The 23,664-nt window shown below is 39.9% G+C and overlaps 1 protein-coding gene across 1 annotated transcript in view; it reads left to right on the top strand.

Moving 5' to 3' along the window:
- The window catches only part of LOC117811836 (sodium/calcium exchanger 1-like), a 355,950-nt gene that overhangs the window by 133,824 nt on the left and 198,462 nt on the right, over nucleotides 1–23,664 (top strand). Inside the window, exon 4 of the mRNA XM_034682311.1 lies at nucleotides 2,418–2,497. The gene's annotated coding sequence lies outside the window, so the exon portion shown is untranslated. The remainder of the gene's footprint in view (nucleotides 1–2,417; nucleotides 2,498–23,664) is intronic.

Genomic DNA, 23,664 nt, shown 5'->3' with positions numbered 1-23,664 from the left:
GTTCCTGCAACCTTGTTGGGTCACATGCACGCAGACATACACACACACCTCTATCCCTTGGGATACTTAGTATGCCGCCATGATACAGATGCCCAACAGCCAACTAAATATCACAGAGCAGACACACACAGAGCATCCCAGACATGTGAGGACATTCCATTAACTTGGTAATTTAATATCTACTTAATAGAAACATCACCTTCATACCCTGGAGAAATATTGTCCTAATTCAAACCTGCCTTTAAAAAAAGACATTTTCCAAAGATATTTCAAAAACACATCTCATTTTTTACGGCTTCCTCAGGCTTTGTGTGTCTGTGGGGAAATTGGAGCAGTAGGAAATAATTAAAAACATGCATCACACACACAACCTATGTCTTGGTTGACCTGAGGCTCTGTCTGCTCAAGCTCTGACCACAGTGTATGCAGTGACGGGGTATGTTTCATAGCTGCTAACAGCAATAGCGTCACAGGGTAGATGAGGTCACTGCTGGTCATCGGGTAAGAGGGCGTGTACACCTAAGGGTGGCATTGCATAAGATGCTTTTTACGAAAGCAAACAAGCTGTCTCTCAGTTTCTTTCCTTTGAATAATTCCCAATCCTAAGTATAGTGTGACGGTCATGATTGAGTAATGGTTTTGTTTGGTGCACTAGATGATGGATAGATGGATGGATTAATGGATGGACGAATGAATATATGGGTGGACAAATGGATGGATGGATGGATGGATGAATGGATGGACAGATTGATGGATGAATGGATGGACAAATGGATGAATGTTTGGATAGATGGAAGGACAGTTGAATATATTGATGATAGATTGGTGATTGTAATGATTCATGGATTGTTTCATGACTAGTGGGTGGATGGGCAGATGGATAGATGGATGGATGGAAAAATGGATGGATTAATGGATGGATGGATGGATGTCTGGATGGATGGATGGATGGAAAGTTGAATGGATTGGTGGTTGGAAAATAAATTGATAGATGAATGGCAGAATGATTGATATATTGGTGATATATTGGTGAATATAATGATTGACTGATTGTTGGATGACTGATGGGTGGATGGGCAGATGGATTGATGGATAGTTTGTGATTAACCTTCAGCAGACACCTTTTTTTTTTTTTAAGTTATATTTTTGGGGCTTTTTGCCTTTATTCCGTAGGACAGCTGAAGAGAGACAGGAAATATGAGAGATATGTAGAAATATGAATATGAAATATGTAGATAGTTATAGAAATATGTAGAGAGTGGGGGAAGACAAGCAGGAAATGGTCAGGAATCAAACCGGGGACCCCTGCGGCAAGGACTATAGCCTCTGTATGTGGGGCGCTTAGACCGCTAGGCCACCAGCGCCCCGAGTAGACACCTTTTAAAGTTACCATTTGAGTTTCCCTGCTGGCCATCAGATAAATATTAATCCAACAATCACTCTTTCTCAAGCTCTGTTTCAATATTTACAAACTCTGGTTAAAAAAATCAGGCTCACAAAAAAAACTGAGCTTAAAGAGTTAAAGAGGAACCAGAAACTACTGGAAACAGGGTTTATGGAGCAACAACAAAGGATGTTGAGTTAGGGATCATAAAACCTGACTGAGCTAAGGATCTGTGAATAATGGAAATACTGTGTTGGTTACTCAGGTTGCTGTGTTGGAAAACCCCTTCTATACATTTTTGGCCATCTGAATACCACATTGTACATGTTGTCATCTGACAAAGGCAAGGCAAAAATTTAGTCTTTTTTAGCTCTACAAAACTGGTAAGCTTGCAAAAATGATTTATTGTAACCCACAGAAGTTCTTCAGTATTCCCATTCCTATAGAAAATTATAAATTAGATAAGCATTTCTCTTCTTGATAGTTCTATATTGGTCAAGAGAGCCTGAAGTCTGATAACACAACATTTCCAGATGATCAGCAGTAGAGGACAGACGTAAACAAAGAAAACCTGTGGGGTAGCATGTTGTGGTTGGTGTGCCAGCATGAAGATGGTTGTGAGAGATTAATAAAGTGATTATGATGATGGAAATGTAGACTACCGGGTATGTAGTCACTGTAATGTCATGATCTGGATCAGTACTGAATGTCAAGGGTAGATGAGACATTTAACTTTCCACATAGACCAAAGTTAAGAAAATGTATAAGTGAGCATAATGACCTGGTTAATAGAAATGTGTTAAAATTATCCAGATTAAATAAAAGTATTGGGTTAAACTTGTGTTTTGCCTCATATTAACCTCATAATGTTGGCTGATTATTGATCTATTTTCTTTTTAGTTTAATTCCTCATGCTTTCCATCAACCTGCCTAATTCAAATAATAGAATACAAATATATATTCCTGTGCAGAACACACCCTTCCTGTGCATTCAGCTGCTCTGTTGTTGATCTATTCTGGCATTTCTCTGTAGGCGTTCATAGGGCCAGCTGTCGCTGACAAACTAGGACCCTTCAGCTACAACATCCAGAGGAGACAAGAGACCAAAAAAAGGTTTGTTTGCAGTCTTCTCTCTCTCCAAGGCTTTTTCTCTGCATGCCCCCTTTCAAGGTCACTGGCTGTTTGTACCCTGTAGTTCCATTGTAATTCTGGGTCAGAACATATTGCAAACATCACTGTCTTAACGGACAGTGTTATTGGCAACCCATGAAAAAAGCTTGAATCACAAAACTCTAGAGTGCAGGTGGTGTTTATCTTTTTTCACTGAAGAGTTGCAAGCAAAAGGAACAAAAAAAACATCCTTGACTCTAAATGGATCTGCTGGCAACTTTTTTCATATAAGGTTTCCCCAGATAATGCGTTAAACGGGGCCACTGTACTGAAACTGCACTTCTGTCTGTAACAGAATCGCTGCAATTGGCTTGAGCTGCTAGAAAGTTCTCAGTACTCAGGTACTGGATCTGTCTGCTGCCTTTGACACACTCAAACACCAAGTCCCCCTCTCCACACTCTCTGAACTTGGTAACTGACTGATGTCCTACCTCCCAGGGAAATCTTTTAGAGTATCCTTAATGGGAGGAGTGTCAAGACCACATGACTTATCAACAAGGTTGCCTCAAGAGACAGTGCTTGGTTCCCTCCCCTTCCCAGTGTAAACTACCTCTTGGTGCTATCATCCACTCTCATGGCTTCTCATATTACTGCTGTGCAGATTATACCCAGCTCTTCTTGTCAATTCTGCCAGATGACACAATTGTCTTGGCTAGGATTTCATCATGCCTTGCTGATATTTGTAAATGGATGAAGGAATGCCACCTTCAGATCAACCTGCCAAGGACTGAGCTTCTTGTAATTCCAGCCAGTACCTCCATGCAACCACAGATCAATATCAAGCTTAGATCAACTGAGCTCATGCCCACTGAGACTGCCTGGAACCTGGGTGTAATGATTGATGACCAGCTGACTTTAAGGTTCATGTGGCCTCCATTTCTTGGTCATGCCGATTTGCTGTCTATAACATCCTCATGATCAAACCCTCCCTGATAGAGCATGTAACACAGCACCCGGTACAGGCTCACATCCCACACATTGACTACTGCCACTTCTTGCAGGCAGGCCTCCCTGCATGCACATTTAAACCTATGCAGATGATCCAGAACACAGCTGTGCATCTAGTCTTCAACCAAACTCAAGCATTACTCCATTGTTTGTTTCTCACCACTGGCTTCCAGTTGCCTCTCTACCTGTGTCCGATTGCACTTGTAGCATTTGGTGACTTAGTTAAGTTGTTCCCTCTTGTCTAGATCCTTGCTTGTGTCACACTTACTCTCAGATATGTTGCTTTGGACCAAAGTGTCCTCTAAATGAAAGTGTAACATTGTAAATTGTAATGGAATTAATGTTATTTCCTAATATAGATTATGACTTTAACTGAACAATCAAACACTTTCCATTCAGCAGCTAATGTCCTAAAATTGTCTTTGACTTTTTAAATAAAAGTCATATATTTTCAAGTGACAGCAATGGTGGTGAAGTGTGGGAGGCCAAAAGTTCATCACTCCTCCTTCATCAACAGTATCACTGGATCAGCTGCTGGGACTGACTAATCTGTTTTGGCACAACAAGGCTAATTAGCTCACTCCCAAAGAGCAGACCAGCTCATTTTCTACTCCAGGCAGACTGTGATTTCAGTGATGAAAGTATTGCTTCAAAGGGGCAAGTCTGACCACTGTACTTCTTCATGTCCGGATAACTTTGTGAAGATAGATTATACAGTACCACTCCACTAATATCCATGTGGAACAATTTGTGTGGGAATGATAAAGCTTCAACACATACTCATTTAAACATATATGTTTACTATATCTATGTAGTTACACAAAATGTTTTGTTTATGTAAATAATTTAAAAAATGCAATCAGAGTTCAGCCTCCTAACTTACACCTACATTCATTTTTATGGTTTTCAATGGATATACCAGCTGCTTTAAGTGCATATTTTACTTAATTATCATTTTGATCTCTGTAACCTAACTATGCTTTTATTTTAGCTTAAACCTTATCAAGTTTGTTCTATCCTCACCAAACCAGAGTGCTGACATCATGACATCAAGTTTACAATACAATAATCGAGGGAGACCTGAACCCAACAGAGAAATACAGAACACAATTGATATCAGCAAACAATTTGTCATCACACAAAGTTCAAACATATGAAAGCACACCTCACAAACAAGGTGCAAGAGATGTAGTTTGCCAAGGTTTAACCCCAGACACAGAGTGGACTCTCTTCTTGGAGAAAAGATGTCAAAGAGTTTTATGGAGCTTAGGGTAAGAATGACTCAGAACCGGGGCAAACTGAATCTAACTTAATAAACTGATTAAACGTGACCAAGAAATCCCTGATCCACAATATTGCCGGCTTGAGCCCCAACTTCCTCTTGAATGCTTTTTAGTAAGTTTAGTTCAAGAGGTGAAATAATCGGGAAACAGTTTAGCTTCAGTACAAGATTGTGAACTTAACTACAAAAACTCTTGTGAACTTCCCCCCAGTTCAGTAGAATTGATCATTGTTGTGCTATCTAAGATGATGATGCAGAGCAGCAAAACACACATTATATTGTGAATGTATGACATATTTTCCCTTCGAGCCAAATACTGGCAGAGGAGATAAGAGGACCTCCTCATGTGAGATGGTCTGCCAGGGGCAGGAAACACAACTCTGCCATTAAGGAGGGCATTCAAGTGAAGAAAAGATGGTTCATTGAATTGAAGAAAAACAGATGAATACAGAGGGAGATAAGGAGAGTTGGCTGCCAAATATCCCAGTGTTTGACAATGACTGATGTAACTCAAATGGTCATGCTCTTCATCTCTCTCTCCGTCATTCCCCTTCCTAAAATCTATGATGGACATGTAGTGAAATGAGAGTCTTTCACATGAACTGATGACCTAGTATTAGCAAGAGCTATTAGCATCACCAGGCACTTGTGGGCCATTGGGGTGTTATGATCTATTTTGTAGGTATGGTTTCAAGCCTTCAGACACTGAATTCAAAACTGCTTCTTTAAGTAAGCGGTAAGTGGGGTCTTAGGCTACAATCAGTGTGTAGTGAATTTTTGTCATGTTTAACATTTTGATCAACTTGGGTAGACTACAGAATTTGCTAAAAATAATGTAGGTGATGGGCAACTCTCTTTATTCTCAGGTGTCAGGGTGAAGGACGTCATCTCATGGTTGATGAATGAAATGTTGAAATATCCGATGACAGACTATTTTGGTCTAATTTTCTCTCTTATTCATATTTCGATTTCTTCTTCTGCAAAATCTCTCCAACTTCCATGTTGTAAAATCCCTCTCATTTTAAATGACAGTGGACATGAGGCAGAAAGCTCCAACACTTCCTTTGCCTTAAAACCGTCTTATGAGGCATATATGTGGAGTGCTGAGCCATGTACCAAATGGATGCGCAGAGAATAGAGGATTATAGCAGAGAGAAAAAGGAGTGAAGAAGAGTGAAAATCCATGGTATCCTTGCAATTTCCATTTTGTGCTACCACTAGCTACTGATCTGATAGCCTAAAGCCATTCATGTCCACAGCTTAACACAATGTAATGTAAACAGGTGGTTATGCAAATTAGAATCCCAACAGGGTGAATAAGACCCTGCCACGATGCAGAAGGGGCTTATGTCACCACACAGTATCCCGCTTATAACCAGCTACCTACTAAAGTCATGAAGAAGTTGACAGCTGAAAGATTGTCCCTCTGATTCCACAGCTGGTATCATCAAACAAGGTGAAGAGGTGAAGTTACTTTGTGATCTGCAACTTTGAGATGCACCCATCAGCTATGCTGCTGTTGCCTGGATTGCAAGACATGATCCTACTCCACTTTCCCCCATTGGAGCCCCAGGCTGTTCTCACATCTGTGCCGTGTAACTGCCATTATTTCCCAACTCGCAAGACAAGCCTGATGAAGCAGCTCAGTTTGAAAGGTGCCACAGAGACTAAATGGGGTTGTGCTTGTGACGCGTCTTGCCATGAATCAAAATCAAAGTTCAAAGTAAGTTTTCTATTTATTAACAAATGCTCAAAATAAATCAATACCAAAAAAGATCGAAATAAACAATGACAATGACGATGACGGTGCCGGTCAACAAAAAATACTCAACCCCACTCACCCTCTTTATAAACCTCCTGCCACTCATCTGAACAGGTACTTAAAAGGTTAACCACACCCATGAACCCAAAACCTAAAATGAAGTAAGCAATAAAAAAAGGAAATAATCATGATTAACAAATAAGACAGAAAATCAACATTATGGCCCCTACACCTGAGACAGACACTTAAATCTTTGCCACAGTGTCAACAGGCAGAGCTGAAATGCGCTGGGTTCCTTTTCACAGATTATTGTAATATGATGTTTGGGTCAGGGTTGTCCCTGTCATAGCCTTTGCTGTTGAAAATAAATTACCATCGTTATAAGGTTTGGACCAATCACAATCAAGTCAAATACTAAGGTGAGCAATCATATCTATGCTCATAATTGATATTCCAAATGGCAGAAAAGTGTCACAGCCACCTCAATTTTACAACTCTCAAATCAGCATGCACCTGTTCAATATGGAGCTACATGCATATTGGGTGAGAAAATTCTGGCATCGTTCCAGGTCTAATAATTAACCAGTTAATGTAAGAAAGATTACAACTTCAAGCTAGCAAACATGGATGAACAGAATTGCTATTTCTGAGCTTATACCCTCAGTTCTTTCTGTTACCTTCTTCTTTCACATCTTCAATTTTAAATCAAACCCTCATTCCACTTGCTGCCTGTAACAAGCGGGACAGAAGGGAGTGTTGTGGGAAAACAGTTTATAAAAGGAAACAAGCTATTTTGTTTCAGTTAAGCCAGTCAATTGAGAATCAGGGGGGGGGGGTGTTAAATAATATCACAGGATGACACAAATCTACAGCTGTCTTCCAATCTACAGATGTTACATCTGGCATATTTATAAACTTCATGGCACATTAATGAACCGTGAACACGAGCACATTGTTGAGTCAAGTATTCTCTTTGAAGCTGTGCTGTAGCTCTTACTCAGTCTTTGAGTGATCTCATTTGAGTACGTGTACATTTAGTACTGGAGGCTGTACAGCAGTAATGTAAACAAACAGTGATATAGTCATTTTGTTTTGATGAGAACAAGCATGCCAGCAAATTGCATGTTTGGTTATGAATGTCATTAAAGCAGGTATGTGCTGTTTGTTCCTACATGTAATGGACTCATCATCATGCTACACACACGTTAATATAAATGATCTTTAATGCTGTGTGTTAATTTAACACAAACACGTTCAGTGTTTTTGCAACTCTGTTTTGATGTCATTGTCAGACACCCACTCACACTTGTACGCATACTCAACATGCCAAATGCTATGTAAAACATGCCACACTGTAGTGTTTCGGCATTACAAACAAGCTCTCATTAATTCATTTAATTCAGAACAGTTTGTAATCCTACTGTTGCTGGTTTTGCTCCAAAATGCTAGATGGTGTGATACAGTGATAAATATGCAGCACTTTGCTGTAAGAAAAAGGACTCCTTATGTGATAAAAAGATGTTGGCACAGTACACTGTGTGCTTAGAGTCACCTTAAGACTTTACTTTGCAAATGGCTGTCTCCTCTTCCAAGTTAATTAGCTCAAAGTTTTTGTAGCTGATATCCCTGCATTGAGCAAACCAACAGTTTGTCTCTAGTTGAAAGGAAGGAGATATAAGTAGTGATACAGTAAAATCCATCATAATACAAAATATATTGGCTGTTTTGGGTGCTCCCCGAGGGCAAAAGGTTCCCTGTACAACTGCACAAAGATTTCTACTGTGTTCAGTTTCAATGCAGATGTGTAGCTCTTTCTAGTACCATCTGTTTTCACTGTCCTGCTAACTACACATACAGTAGTTGAGCACTGACAGAGTTCGCCTTATACACCACATTTTATGGTCCTTGTATAGAATATCTAATATGAATGGACTTTGTAAGGGGGCATTGTGTAATGGCAATTTCTTGTTCAGGCAATGATGTCAGTGTGATAGATGAAAAAAACTCATGGAGAGACAAATGATTGTCTTTTATCAAGTTTTATTATCAGCACTCATTGCAAAGAGGGAGAAAACAAGTTATGAAGGAGTTATGGAAATACAGGAAACCTTACTTCTTATCAAACAAAAGCCTTCTGTCTATGACCTTGGAGAACTGCACCTGCAACAGTTCCTATCAGGCTTACACAAGCACAGAGAAACACAAAGAACAACAGTTTAATCGGTCATTTTCCACCACAATTGTGCTCTTATTAGAGTTATTGTGACATATCTGTGTACTTAGTTTGCATGTTGAGAGGAGCCTTAGCAAATTGTTTCAAGTGAGGTGGCCCAACTTGGGCATGAAGAGGTGTACGGGAAGACACAACACGATTTCAGGTTCCACTTATCACATCTACTTCAACTACTGACATTCATGTATAAAACATTCCTCTGTGCATTACTGTGAGTTACAGAGTGACAACATTAAAATCCAATCCTAATCCGGAAGCTCTAAAAACAAAAACATGAATCCAAAGCCACAGTTTATACTACCAACCCAAAAACCTGGGCAATTTAATTCAACCAAAGCTATAAGCAGCCTGTTACAAGACCTAAAAGTTCCGTTTAACCAAGTCCCTCCTCTGACCAGGTAAACTGACAACCATAGGTCAAGACTATTAGGCGACAGCTAGGGTGGTCAATCAGATTTAAAGTTGGGCCATTCCAGCTCTGAGCATGCCCAGTACACCCCCGCATGTGGAAAGAGTAGACTATTGTATTATTCTGTTCTTCAGTTATTGAAAATAAATGAAAAAATGGGTGATTGTTTGTGAATGATGCTCAGGAGTTGTGTAAACAGTATACATACAAAACATGCTTTGTCTTCTCTCACAACTGCTGTGAAAACCGATAAAACATGCTGAGAGACATTTGTTTGGTGTTTCAATGATCTCAGATTATTTTCAAACCAAATTGTGACCTCATGAGTAGAGGGCTTGAGTTCCACCTGATCTTTGAGCATCCCACTGTAAAAACCCAGTGTGCGTCTGTGTGGTGCATGGCGTGCATGTCTCTTTGAAAGATAATACAATGTTTGTGTGCGTGTTTAATTTAGTGACATTTAGAAAAAAAATGAGTGAGGAAAACATACAGGAGAGAGAACAAGAGGCGATAAGGTTAGCCTGGCACCATGGTAACAGTTACCGTGACAGTGGGAGGGATGGGAACGATAGGGGAAAGCTTGGAGATCCCTGATGGGATTGGAGAATCCCTCCCTCTGCTTATCTTTCTCTGCCTCGATGTCTCTCCCTACAGGGGACTGAACCTTATCCAACCCCCAACCCCTCCCCCGGGTGCTCCAGATAATGGGTAGTTGTCAAGGTCACCAATCCTCCTGACCAATCAGGATACTTCTGTGTAGCTCCTTCTTCCTGGTTCTTTGTAATTTGACCTCCATGTTGCTCAGGGCAGCCAGCTCACTGCAGTTGCAGTGATCTCTTCGGTGACATAAAAAGTCAGGTTGCGAATTGAAATTGGCCGTTCAGGCAACTTGAGGTCACGTAGTTGATCCCTGGATGCTGCTTGCTTTATTTGCACTGACAGTTTGAGGCTGAAGACTAACAGAGTTAAACAAACACATAGACGCACATACACATACAATCAAATTCACGTTATACAACAATATCAAAAGCACATCTATCCAGTGTAATTTTAAACTTGTCAGATGTGATCATATGTAATCAACACTGTCTTTACGTGCCAAACAAACACTTGTTGGTTTCTACTTTGCACAATGTCAGATATATTGACATCAAAACATCAGTTAAGTAAAGTTAAATCAATCAACACAAATCAATATTGTGATCAACAGACACAGGACTTAAATGTCTCAGCATTGCAATAGCTTTGAACAAAATTCTAAGGAAACTATTACTATACATTTTTTCAAAACACTAAAGTAGAAGTCCTCACCAGTTTTAAAATAATGAGCAAAAATATGTCCTTTACAGGTGATATTGATACTGTCATCAACTACTTCACTTCCAGATATTCCTAATTAGCAGTTAGAATTACCCTTACTGTATTCTGAACAGTGCACTGCATATCAGCATGCAGAAATGAGAAATGTGTCTGAAGGCGACTTAGACATGACATTTAAAGGAGCACATAGTTGTAGTAAAAGAAATAAGTCGAGGTTAAGTTTTCACCTTTGATTGTATGGATAACGAGTCTCCACCTCCTCCTGTTGTACAGAAGTAAAGCCAAAATAAATTATTTTTACTTCACTATTTTTGTTAGGAGAATATTCAGCTCCAAGCATTTCCACAAAGGAACCCTAAGTATATTTGCCCCCTGGGAAATGAAGGTTTAACCTCGTGATTTAAATTTATGTGCTGGAATAGACCAGGTACTATATCGGCTCTTCTCAATAGATTCTGAAGGCCAAACGCTATCCTAATGATCTGTCCCCTTCAATGTAAGTGATCGATAATATAGAATCCTTATGACTTTATGTTCAACTGTATCTCAAGGTGAACTTGAAATAATTGTTGAGAACCTTTTGTACAAATCTAGACTGACAGAACACCTGACCTCTAGCCTGTTACTATTTATAGAAGCAGTACAGTATAAAAAGATGAATGTGTAGGAGAGGGTGGCTGGAGAACCATTTGAAACTGGAGTAATTAAAAAAAAGTCAAAACCCATTTTTTATGGATTTACTCCTGAATCCTGCTTGTAGCATGGCATGTTGCCAGTCGGTGTTTCCGTCTGTTTTTGTGTCAGTGAATTAAAGCGTCAGATGACTGTAACAGTCTGTAGCAAAAGTAGCTGTTTTTACAGTCTGAACAACTGAAGGCACAAACAATCATCTGCAGTGCATTAGGTTAAAGTCAGCCTCATATAATCCCTTTGTCGCTCTTTTCCTTTTGTATAACAGCCAATAAAGCAAAATCATCATAAAAACATCCACGATAAAGTGCACAGAACAGAGACCATTAATTTGCTTTGTGTAAAGTTCTCTGTTGATTACTTTCCTGTTTCTCCTCCAACCAAACCAAGTGGATAATCTTTTACACTTGAGTGCATTAATTTAATTGCATTATTTGAGCATCCCTCCATAATGCTGTTGTATTAGTGTGGTATGATTGTACTCATTCATTTTCCTGTTTCTCCTCCCATGTGGAAATACATAAGTTTGACCTTGGGAAGGTGCATCTTGGTTCATTGGTTTGGGAGTATTGGGAGTATGAGAGCCTGCGTTACACCATCAGCTGTCTCTCTTTCTGTGGGTTTAGGTCTAAACCTAAACCAAAACCTCAGCTAACAAGCTAATGCGGTTAAAAAGCTGGGGGCAAGCATTTATGACCTTTTACTGAAATCAAGGTAAGATAAGATACTTCTTTATTCGTCCCACAACGGGGAAATTCATGAAGTTACAGCAGCAAACAAGAAGGTGTACAGTACAATAATTTCATCAAAGACGACAGCTTGGCCATATTTCTCCTGTCAGCCACCACCTCCACAGGGTCCAGGACATAGACGGCCTTCTTCACCAGCCCATCCAGTCCCGCTCTCCTGTATCCTGTCCGCCCACAGCAAGTGAAATCATTCCAATGTGGTGTTCGTGCGCAGTGTTAGCTCTGCTAGCATGATGCTACTCTGCCAGTATTCCCTCTGGTGCTGTGTTAGCTCATCCACCTTATCGTAGATAGATCTTACATTCCCAATAACGGTGGATGGAAAGACAGGTCAATGCCGTCTTTTTTAGCTTGCACTCAGTACCAGCACATCATCCTTGCCTCCTTCTCCTCAGCTCGCAGGCAACATTGGGCCTTGCATCGTTTAGCATCAACATGCTACGGGCTGCTAACAGCTGATCTTGTATGTAATTAATGGGACCATAGTTACACAGGATCTCCAGACACACACAGGAACAAAAATATAAAAAAAAAACTACTGCAAACGTAGCTAGTTTGGTGTCCATGGCCAGAGAACTAAACAAATATGAAAAAAGAGTAGAAAAAAGAACAACGAAGAGAGCTGCTGCAACTAGCAGCCACTCGAATGGCGCTTAGCAACGGAAAAATATCCTATATTACTCTATGATTTAAACTGAGATATTAAGTGTCTGTGTTTGTAACTACTGACAATCTGGTCATTTGCTTTGATTCTGTCTGACCAAACAAATTGGGCCATATGAGCTAGCTAGCTAAAAGCAGACTTAGCTAACTAGCTAAAATTCACAAGTGGAACTTAAAGCTGGGGTTGGTAATCAGATTTAGATACACTTTTTGTTATACTGGTTAAAATGATCTTTATGTCCTGATGGTAATGAATACATAATGTGTTCTTAAAAAAGAGCAAGGAAAAGCTGCTATCTACAGCTGGAGTAAACCTGGGAAAACAACAACCAATCACCGTTTTTTGGGTGCCAAAATTTTAAACCATTCAAATCCCGTCCTGCCATTCTGTCGGCCTCCTGCGTGTACATTTCTCCGGCGTGCACTCTCCGTCTCCTGCCTCTGCTTCCCCTGACTCTATTTACTGCCCCTCTCGCTCAACCTCGGGCCTGTCCCCTCTGACCCGATGAGGTGCTTTGCTCAGAACTGTAGTCCGGATCAGAGTCTAAAAAGCTCTCACCACGGGGGCTCTGACAAGCAAAATAAATAATTACATTTAGTAAGTCCTACAGAAAATGTATGTACTGTATCGTCCGTCCGGGGGTCATTTTGGAGGAGCTCCGAGGGAGGAGAGGAGGAGTTAGACAGAGTCATGAGGAAATGCTACATTCAAATTCATGCTAGTTTTCCGAGACTACCGATCCCAGCTTTAATAGCATGATTGGTCCAAATGCTGGATGCATAAACAGTTCAGCAGCTAGTGCATGTACAGTACAGTATAACATTTTAGCCTACACTGTACCACAGAGGTTGACTGTAAGTCTGCACTTCTTAGCCACACGTTCCCTTTCACTGGATATTGAAGCACCATTTTAACTGTCTTCACTTAAATAGATTAATTTCAGGCTTTTTGGAAAACTATATTTTTGGTAATAATGCAGAATTAAAATAACTCATTCCCTCTGAAAACATGATTAGAAAATCGAACATACCTGCATACACAAACATACCTGCATACACATACATTCATAGAAGCATGTGTATATGCATGGATGTATATGATGTCATGATAAATTTCTCATGACTGAGGAGATGAATTTGGTTCTGAGACGGTTAAACTGCTTAAAAGCAATTTCAGCTGATAAAACTCTTCCTTATCTTGAGCATTCTGCCTTTCTGCAGCTCACTTCTTAGAGAGAGGAAGATCTGATGTTTGAAAAACTGTGTGGTAATTGACAATCGAGGCCAACACACCAATCTTAGTATATGAACTCTCAAACCTTGTGTCACAGAGGAGCAGGAAACACAGTAATGGCACTTGAATTTTCACAAGTGAGAGCAGAAAAGGTAAAGCTGCAAGAGCATAACAGCTGTTCATCTGATTTAAGATCTAGATAGACAAACAGTAACACAAATAGACTATTACACTGATGTATAGCTGCCCTCTCTGTGACACCATTACATAACTAACCTGCAGGATCAAAAAGAAGCAAAATATCACACCCACAGGCGCACACACACACACACACACACACACACACACACACACACACACACACACACACACACACACACACACACACACACACACTTATCAGATGAGTATACTGCAGGATAGCAGACCTGCAAAGTACACGGGAAGAAGAATCGGTGTAACAAGGTTTCTATCCTTGAATCACATCCCCCAGCCATGTTTCTGAAATTATGGTACTATGTTTCCAGTCAGATCTAAGGGTCAAAAGGTTAGGATGGCATTAAGAATGGCCATATTTGGCTTGAAAACTGTGCATTATACTGTGGTTTTAAAGCTCCTATTAAGAAGAGAAGAAGAAAGAAACGTACTTTATTAATCCCCATGGGGGAAATTCAATTTCCAATAGAGACTTCTGGTATTCATTGATTTTTGAAACATCTGTGGACTAAGTGTGATCTTTAATCTCTTTCCCAGTCTTGCCCTCATTTGACACCTACCTGGTGGCAGCCTTTACATCGAAAACAACCATTTAGTGCTACCTAATCTTCTTCCTGAAGGTCGTGTGTGCTTTAAAGGTCATAAAGAGACATTGATATTAATTTCAGTCTGCTTAATTTCCAGCTTAAAGAAAATCGTCACATTAGCTTTAAAGTACAGCTTATTTAATTCCACTAAAATCTGACACTAAATCTGGCACCTGTAGCTTGATTGTGATTGGCTGTAGAGACACTATTGTTCTACTTTTTTGTTTTCTGTCTCCTATAGCAACACATCCTTCTGTAGAATCACATGTAATGTGGTCATGAATTGCACTGATTGAGACCACAGTGTTCATTAGAGATGTGAGGAAAAGATGACACGGAGGAGTACAGAGGATTTTGATCAGATCTGAATGTTCATGACAGATACTCATTATCCTGTTATTTCTTGCTCTTTTACTTGTTGAGTTGGTTTTCTGCTTTGCTTGTGACTTAACCGTTTTCTTTTGTTTTATAATGCACAATAGTCATACATTACAAATAGTGTTCTGCATTATAACACCCTAGTTGATGTGTTGTTTCACAGTTTGTCATGTTACATCACATGCCTCACATCAGCTTACTTTTAAAGATGAGGTAAGATCCCAATTCACTTTGATACTCATGCATTGTGAGACCCAAATTCAGTCCAACCACAGTTTGGAGGAGAGAAAAGAGGGATGTGTTGTTTCATTAACTTCTAAAGTTTGGATCTTTGCAGCCATGATTATATTGTTGTGATGGAGATGAATGAGTATAGTAGTGTGCAGCTCTCTCTTTGGTTCTCTCCATGTGATGTGTAACCTTTATCTTAACAGGAAATCTGATCCTCACTTAGAAAAAGGCACCATCTATCTGTTTCTGGGTAATGAGGAAATCACACCCTGACTCTCGCTGGAATTTATTCCATATACGCTCTCTACAGAAGACACACACATTCTCTTCTTCAGCATAAAAACTCTCACACACAATAACACAGGCACACTCATATCTGACACACACATCCAGTACAGCCTACCCTCTGTGTCTGTGATAATGAGGTACACCTTCTCTCTGTCATGTTCACTTTATCTCTCACCAGTCCTTGAAATTGTGTGTGTCTACAGTGCGACTCCTCTCATGCTTTTTTCATTCACCAGTTTCTCTTGTGAATGACATTAATGCCATCCAAGGAGTGAAAAAGATAGAACACTTTGCAGTTTCCTGAACAACAAGGAAAGATAATTTAAGATTTTATTACCAACTCTGTGTCCATCTTTGTTGTTGTTACTGTGGTGAAGCGGCAAGCCTCCCATGCAGCACGAAACCTCTCCTTCATTCTTGTTAGCAGTAAAAAAAAAAAAAAGCTAGGTTGCTTTTGAAAAGTTAGCCTTCCAGGATTTTGAAACGAGTTTACTCTGCTGAAACAGCTGTTTGGTGCAGTATGAGAAGCCTCCTTTTCTGTGTCTGAAAGCTTATTTTAGGCATAGAAAGCTTATGTGTTGGCGGTTTTAGAAAAAATGTACACAAGAAGATACGTTCACTCTAACAACGACACAGACATGAACATATATCTGTTTAAACTGCTAGGAAAGATATGAAGATATCTCCCCTTCCATAAAAGGAGAAGGGAAGCTAATGATATGTCTTTATTTAATTATGATGATCTGGCACGTTACTTTGGTTGGACAGAACATGAATACATTCCTCATACAAGATGCTCAGAAGCGATGTCTTATGATCACATTTTTATTCCATTATCCTACAAAAATAGTGTCTTTCATCCCTCGACTGAAAGATCGAGGGGTTTGATCCTAGGTCCCTTTGTCCACCTGCCGAAGTGTCCTTTGGCAAGACACTTAACCCTGAGCTGCCCCAGATAGTCGTTCCATCAGAGTGTGAATGGGATTAGTTAAAAGGGATGGGCTCTTTACATACCAGCCTCTGCCCTCAGTGTATGAATGTAGTGTGAATGTGACATGTAAGCGCTCTGAGTGATCAGAAGACTAGAGAAAGCGCTCTATAACCACAGTCCATTTAGCAGTTACTTAGATCAGTTCACTGAAAACTATCAAAAGAAAAAGACTGACAATAAAATTAAAAAAATATCATCAGATAGGGCAGAGCCTGGGCATATTTGTAAAACTAATTCCAGGCAAATGGAGGGATTACATGACATAAAATGTATTATACAGCTCTAATTATCATTTTATTGTGGAAAAAATTATGGCAAGGCTCGAAAAATGTCAAGGTCTTGCAATGAATTTTATGGATCCTTGAAATTAACAAGAGAAAGAAAAGTGGGTGGAAGAGAAAAATGAAAAATAGCCCCATTCTTCTTGTCTTTCCAAGCACTTCATCACAGCTGTAATAGAGGCTAATTACTCTGGCGTACGGAAATACATGTTAACTCTGCATAGTGACAATTATAGAGAACAGAAGAGGATGGGAAATAGAGCACATTGAGGAAATTGAACCAATTTGCAGAAAAAAAAACAATAAATTAGAAAACAAAACAGAAGAAAAAAAAATTAAAAGGGAGAGAGGAAATAATCTGAGAGAAACAGTCATTTATTTTTTGCAATAGTTTGCTCTGCCAAAGAAATTAAATAAGTTGAAGTTGAATACAAATGTAATGAATGGATCTGGATACAAACTGAGCTTGCAAGAGAGAGTTAGCTTTAAATTTCAGACTGTGTATCCTCTCTGACTGACTTCTGACATCATCATGAGACATCAGTATGCTTTGATGTGCCAGCATATTAAAGCTTGATTTAATTATCAGCATTTAAATAAAACTATCATATGTCATAGGTTCACATAGACCTGTAGCTATACCCAGAGGCCTACACACATAGCCCGACACGAACATTCTCAAAAATGTAACATAGACTGAAAGCCCTGTGATCGGTCAACTTGGTAGCATTGTATTGAACCTGCAAACAAGATTCCTCTTGTCTTCTACCACTGATTCAGTGGCTGTGCATTCCATCTCCTCCAACGTCTTCTCTCATTTCTTCTTTGTATAACTGCAATATGATCAACTTCTTCTCAACATGTGTCAGCTCTTATTCCAATGCAATACGCCCAGATTAATGGTTTCCTGTGCACAAACAAGCGGAGAATGACCCGATATCATTGTAAATGACGGTTGCCCATCAATGATCTCTGGAGTATAAGCAAAGGTTGATTAATGATGTAGCGGAATCAGAAACTGGCGATACGACTAGCATAACATAAATCACAATGCCATCTAGCTTTTAGACGGAGTGTTGTTAGAATAGATAGATAGAATGCCTTTATTGTCATTGCAACAAGTACAACGAAATTGAAAGGTGCAGTCCTCATTAGGTGCCAAAAACAATGCACCTAACGACGGAGCAACCAGCTGCAGCGTCCATGCGCGCAGCCATCTTGGATCAAGAATTTCAACAAGATATAGAAAAGAATTGTCATCAAAGACGACAGATTGGCCATAATTCTCCTGTCAGCCACCACCTCCACAGGATCCAGGACTGAGCTGGCCTTCTTCACCAGTTAGTTCAGTCTTGCTCTCCTGTATCCTGTCCGCCCACAGCAGGTGAAATCCTTCCAATGTGGCGTTCGTGTCCAGTTTTGGCTCTGTTAGCATGATGCTACTCTGCCAGTATTCCCTCTGGTGCTAGGTTAGCTCATCCAACTTATCATAGATAAATCTTACATTCTCCATAAAGGTGGGTGAAAGGACAGGTTGATGTCGTCTTTTCTTAGCTTGCACCTCAGTACCAGCACGTCATTCTTGCCTCCTTCTCCTCAGCTCGCAGGGAACATCGGGCCTAGCATCGTTTAGCATCGACATGCTACGGGCTGCTAACAGCTGATCTCATATGTAAACAATGCGACCATGATTACACGTAGGATCTCTGGACAAACATTACTATTATTACTACATAGCTATGATTTAGGGTCAACACAGAAGTATAAACCAGGCATAGCCTAACTTCCACCAGATCCTCCATTTGACTCCGTACTCTTCGTCTTTCAACACTTCCTGGCTGTGTTTTCAGAGTGCAGCATGGAGCAGCATTGTCAAACAGCTGGAGTCACGAAACCGAGGATTTTCTGCATTAGTTACAGAGTCAATGATGTTTTACCTTCATAAGAGCTTTCTCCTCATCCATGTTGTCGCCAGTGGCCTCTGAAAACCTGTAACTTGTTGATTTTAGGCCTGGCTCTGCTCATCATGACGGTTTGTTGTTGTTACGTGAAATATGATGCTAGAGGGTTTTATTCTAAAAATTAAACAGAGGTTTTAATGTCATCTCAGTGTCTGACTTTCTGATTTGCTAGTTCTGCTGCCCTATCCTGATGGATGTACCATGCTCTGGCATCCATAAAAAATAGATGTCTTGCATATCTGGTAGTGAGGGCTTGCTGGAGCTGAGATGGAGCAGAAATGCAACACAGTGGAGCCAGTGGGAGCACACACATTGACTAGAGTGAAACCTATCAGCTCCATTACCATGGCTGAGGGGAGACTGACTGTACTGTGTATCTGGTGGATGTTCCCCGTTTAGCCCTCAACTAAACGATAATGTGTAGAGGGAGGAGGGAGGATCTCTATTGAGTAGTTTTTTGTTTTTTTATTAACTCCTGAAACACAGATTTTTATCATCACACTCTCGCTGGCCTGGCTTGCTGACTTGTTGGGCTGTCTGGCTGTTTGCTTCTCTGGCTGGCGTACTCATTTATATTCTACCTGCCAATTTCTTCTTCTTGCCTGTCTGCCTACCTACCATCTGTCCTCCCCAATGCCTTCTATTGAAAGAAAAAGAAGAAATAACACAAGTAAACATGCCATTCTCGACAACTGTACTCCAGCCCTCCTATAAGTAATAAATATCTAACCCTAGTTTGACCTGTAGAATCGTTGTGATCACTCTGCAACATTCTGCCCAAATCCTCTTGAAATATCAGACAAAACTTGAGCTATGCATGATAAAAGTTGGCAATAACATGTCCCTCTTTTTATTTAAGATGTCAGGTTTCACACAATATTAAATTTGATCTCTGCTCTGTGCAAGGTAAAGTACAGGGCAAGGTGCCACTTGCAGAAGGCAAGCATGTGAAAAAAGCACAAGGATGCTATATGTCTATATATCTCCACACGACTTAGAAAGCTGCAGTTTTAAACCATTGTTACATGATACATTGTGTTTTTAATTTTGCCAAGTGTTTTGGAAACTAAATGAAGAAAATGTTTCTTTTGGATATCTCTGCTACTTCCGGCATTGCTCCACCTATAGGAAAACAATGTCATAGGCTAAAATTTGATACAACATTGAAAGTGAGTGTTAAAGGTGACATATCATGCAAAATCGACTTTTTTATGGTTCTCTACCTGAAATATGTGTCCCTGGCATGTCTACAAACCCCCCGAAAATGAAAAAAATCCATTCTGCCCCTGTTTTGATTTCTCCACCTTTCTATAAATGTGTGCTGAAACAAGCCGTTTCAGTTTTCAGTGTTTTTCATATGTCACAAGAGCTCAGAGCTTATTCAGCCCATAGACTGTATAAAATACAACTCAACTCCTCTTCCTCCTTTTGTATATTCCCTGCACACGTGTGCTAACAAGGAGCTTAGGAGGGAGGCATGCTAGTTGTACTGTAGGCTGTCTTAATAAACACAAAGGTCGGTTTTACTCCCCACGTCTGCAGATTTGAAGATCAAGTGGATGATTTTTATTTTTCATGGATAAGTGCTAGCGCTAGTTAGCATAGCCACATAGCTACATGTTCGTAGCTGTGTACCAAGACACCTGCGACATACTGACAAATAAAACAACAAGAAACACAAAATCTGTGACCAATCGTTCAGAAAGGTCCTGCTGCAGGCGCCTCCCCAGCAGGATCAGATTCTGGATCAGATTCAGAGGATTGAAGTAACGCGGGTCTGTGAGCAGCCGTGTATATTCAGCCAACATGTAAACATTAGATCAACGTGCTGGACAGCCGAGGGCACATCCACTTCCTGAGGGCGCGTGGTCAGATAGCTCATTCTCATTTAAAGGCACAGACACAGAAAACAGACCATTTTGAGCAGGGCTGAAAAAGAGGGGTTTACAGGCATGCGAAAATCTGATTTCAAAGTGTTTTTTTAGCAATAAACTTTAAAAACATGTTTTGGGGACCTCTTAGACCAATATATTTTGATATAAAAGAGCACAATATGTCACCTTTAAAGTTGAGATTCTGCAATACTGGCTAGCTAACACGTTTTGAAAATCAAACTTTGGAGAAACATTTCAAAGTGGATTCTGTAAGTTTAGGGATTTATGTCACTGGTAGATGACTGACCGCTAACATGAAATGATAGCACTAGTGTTAGCTTTGAGAAAACAACATTTTTAAATTCATTGCCAAAAGCTTGTGAGGACTTGTGATGTGTCTGTAGAAAATTGGGTTTTGGATTTCTATGTGGTGAAAGGACGAACAATGGGTCTGACTTTTTAGTGTCTGTTTAGAAATTCATTAAAAACCTTTCTTCCATTTGGCTATGAGGAATTTTTAGATGTACTATGACAGATTTTATTAGTGTTAATTTGTCTCCAAAATCCTGAGAGATTGTAAATTAAAGCAGAGTCACTCCAACTGCCTCCTCCTACTCACTGTAATACTTTCTTCTTTTGAGGTTCAAAAAAGTGCCCTAATCTTATCTCACTTCATAGCGCTTATTCCTCTTATTTTATACGCTTATAGTCGAGATGTTGGACAGAGTGAGATAACAAAACCTGTTAATTTATCTTTAGACCTTATGTGTATGAAGTACAGCCTTGGAAGCTTGCAGCCCGCTCACAGAGTGACAACTGTCATATAAACCTAGTCCTACATAGGTTAAGAGTTCATGAGTGTATCTGTAAATTCCGTTTTCTTTTCTTTATAAAAATGACTGCCTCCAGGTATTGGCAGCAGCCATACTCTGTAAATACTCTTTCAACAGTCATGGTCACAAGCACGCCATCTTACAGCTGACAGATTTCATATCCACATTCAGAAATATGTTCACTCAAGGTAATCTTTTGAGGATTCTTGGATTGCATAAACTCTGATCAGATGAGCTGTTACAACACCAAGTGGGCCATAGCTGGCTCGTCTTTTGATTTTTCCTCAACTTCTTTTCCTCACATTGCTGGTGGTGGTGTTGAGGCATGTCAGGTGAAATTACCAGGATAAATACATGAAGGCAAAACTTCCCTGACCATGTAAATGCTGACATTAGCTACTTAAAATGTGGTATTTTTAAATTTGAAAGCAGTAATTCTATGTTTATATCACAGCCATCAAAGAATCATAAATCATAAAATCAATCATAAAAATCATAAAAACCACATTGATTTCCTTTGCTAATTTTGTGTCATTTTGTTTTATTTTGATGGAAACCTGCCTATTTTTAATGCCCGAAGTGCAAAACCTTAAACATCTTTCAAACATCCTGATAAACCCCATTTCCTCTACAGAAAATTCAACCAAGACTTTGTCGCTGCAAGCTGCAAAAGTGCCCCTCACACACAATTCTCACAACAAATGAACTGCTCAGGTCCTTGTCCTTATCATTTTCGTCTACATCACCTGGCAATCACAGGTAAAATGGAGACACACAGGAAGAGCTGTAGATGTTTGACACAAGGGTCGCAGTGTCTCGATAACATTTCAGTCATTTTATAACTCCATTTTCCTGAAGGTAACCGTGTGTCAGCCGGTCCCTGGTCTTATCTCTCCCTCTGCCTCTCTTTTTCATCTCTACTGTGACAGATGGATCATGAAGAGTAATTGATGCTCTCCTTACAACTTCATAACAAACCTGTCCAGCAGCCTGTCTCATCTGATATCACCCTCTAATGACAGTGAGGACTTTGTCACTGTGCAGCTCTGTCCAGCAAATTAAGTGGCTGACGTCTTAATCCTGGGGAGATTAAAAAGGGCTTATCAAGCAGAGGAAATTACGTAATGGTAAAATTTGTGTAACATACAGATGGAGATTAATTCATTATAAGGTGGAAGGCTACTCATGGTCAAAAAATCCTTAAAATCCAGGAGCTTAGCAAAAGAATACATCCATTTGCAGGGGCATGCACAGTTTTTACATATGGTTTGAAAGTGTGTGTGCATGAAAAACACACACACTCACCCTTTTTATTAATGGATCTTTCCATGCGCACTGAGGCTGCTCTGTGAGTCAACGTTGCATCTTATTTTAAAGCAGCAGGGACATCAATGCCACAACATGTCAGCTGATCTATGAATGAGTCTGTGCTTCGAGGGAAATCATGTGCAACACATGTACACTGACACATATATGAACATAAACATGCAGAAACACAAGCAGTGAATGGAGTATATTAGTGGCTGCTGAACACTGACAGGCAGGCAGTCTGACACAAGCAAACACACAAATGAAGCTCAATGCAAGTTCAACCAGGGAGACTGTTTCACATCATCTTTTCATTCATACATATCGCTCCTGCTTCTTTGATCAGCTGATCATGAGTGTTCATTAATTTATGTATCAAACTAACCAGATTTTCCCACAAGCTCTATCAACCAATCAACCTGCTGCTTTTAAACATTGTATTGCGTCTCTGCTCTGTCAGTTTGACATTTTACTGTGGATCATATTGACCCTCCTCCACCCCAGGCATTGATAATTGATTCATTGATTCATAATTGATAAGTCTTTGAAATTGAGGACAAGAGGGTAATGAAGACCTGGAGTAACTTGGAACAGCTTACATTAGCATTGGACCATTAACTAGCTAAAATTATTGTAAGCTAGGAATTCATGCCTTTCAGAGTGTGGTAGACTACTGAAGGCCAATTTTAGAATTAAAACCATTCCTAGCTAATGGACATATTAGCCTGGAAGTGGCTAAAGCTATTCTTAGCAAATGTTGGATGGTAGCTAAACTGTAATCATACATGTTTTTTAACTATGTACGAAGTCTCTCTGTATTGTTGTGAACATAGGCCATTTTTACTTGGTGACATCACACTCAGAGGAGCACA

This window comes from Notolabrus celidotus, chromosome 4, assembly GCF_009762535.1.
Source record: "Notolabrus celidotus isolate fNotCel1 chromosome 4, fNotCel1.pri, whole genome shotgun sequence".
NCBI classification, from domain to species: Eukaryota; Metazoa; Chordata; class Actinopteri; order Labriformes; family Labridae; genus Notolabrus; species Notolabrus celidotus.
The sequence above is the reverse complement of the archived record's forward strand: the minus strand, read 5'-3'. Positions and strand labels throughout refer to the sequence as shown.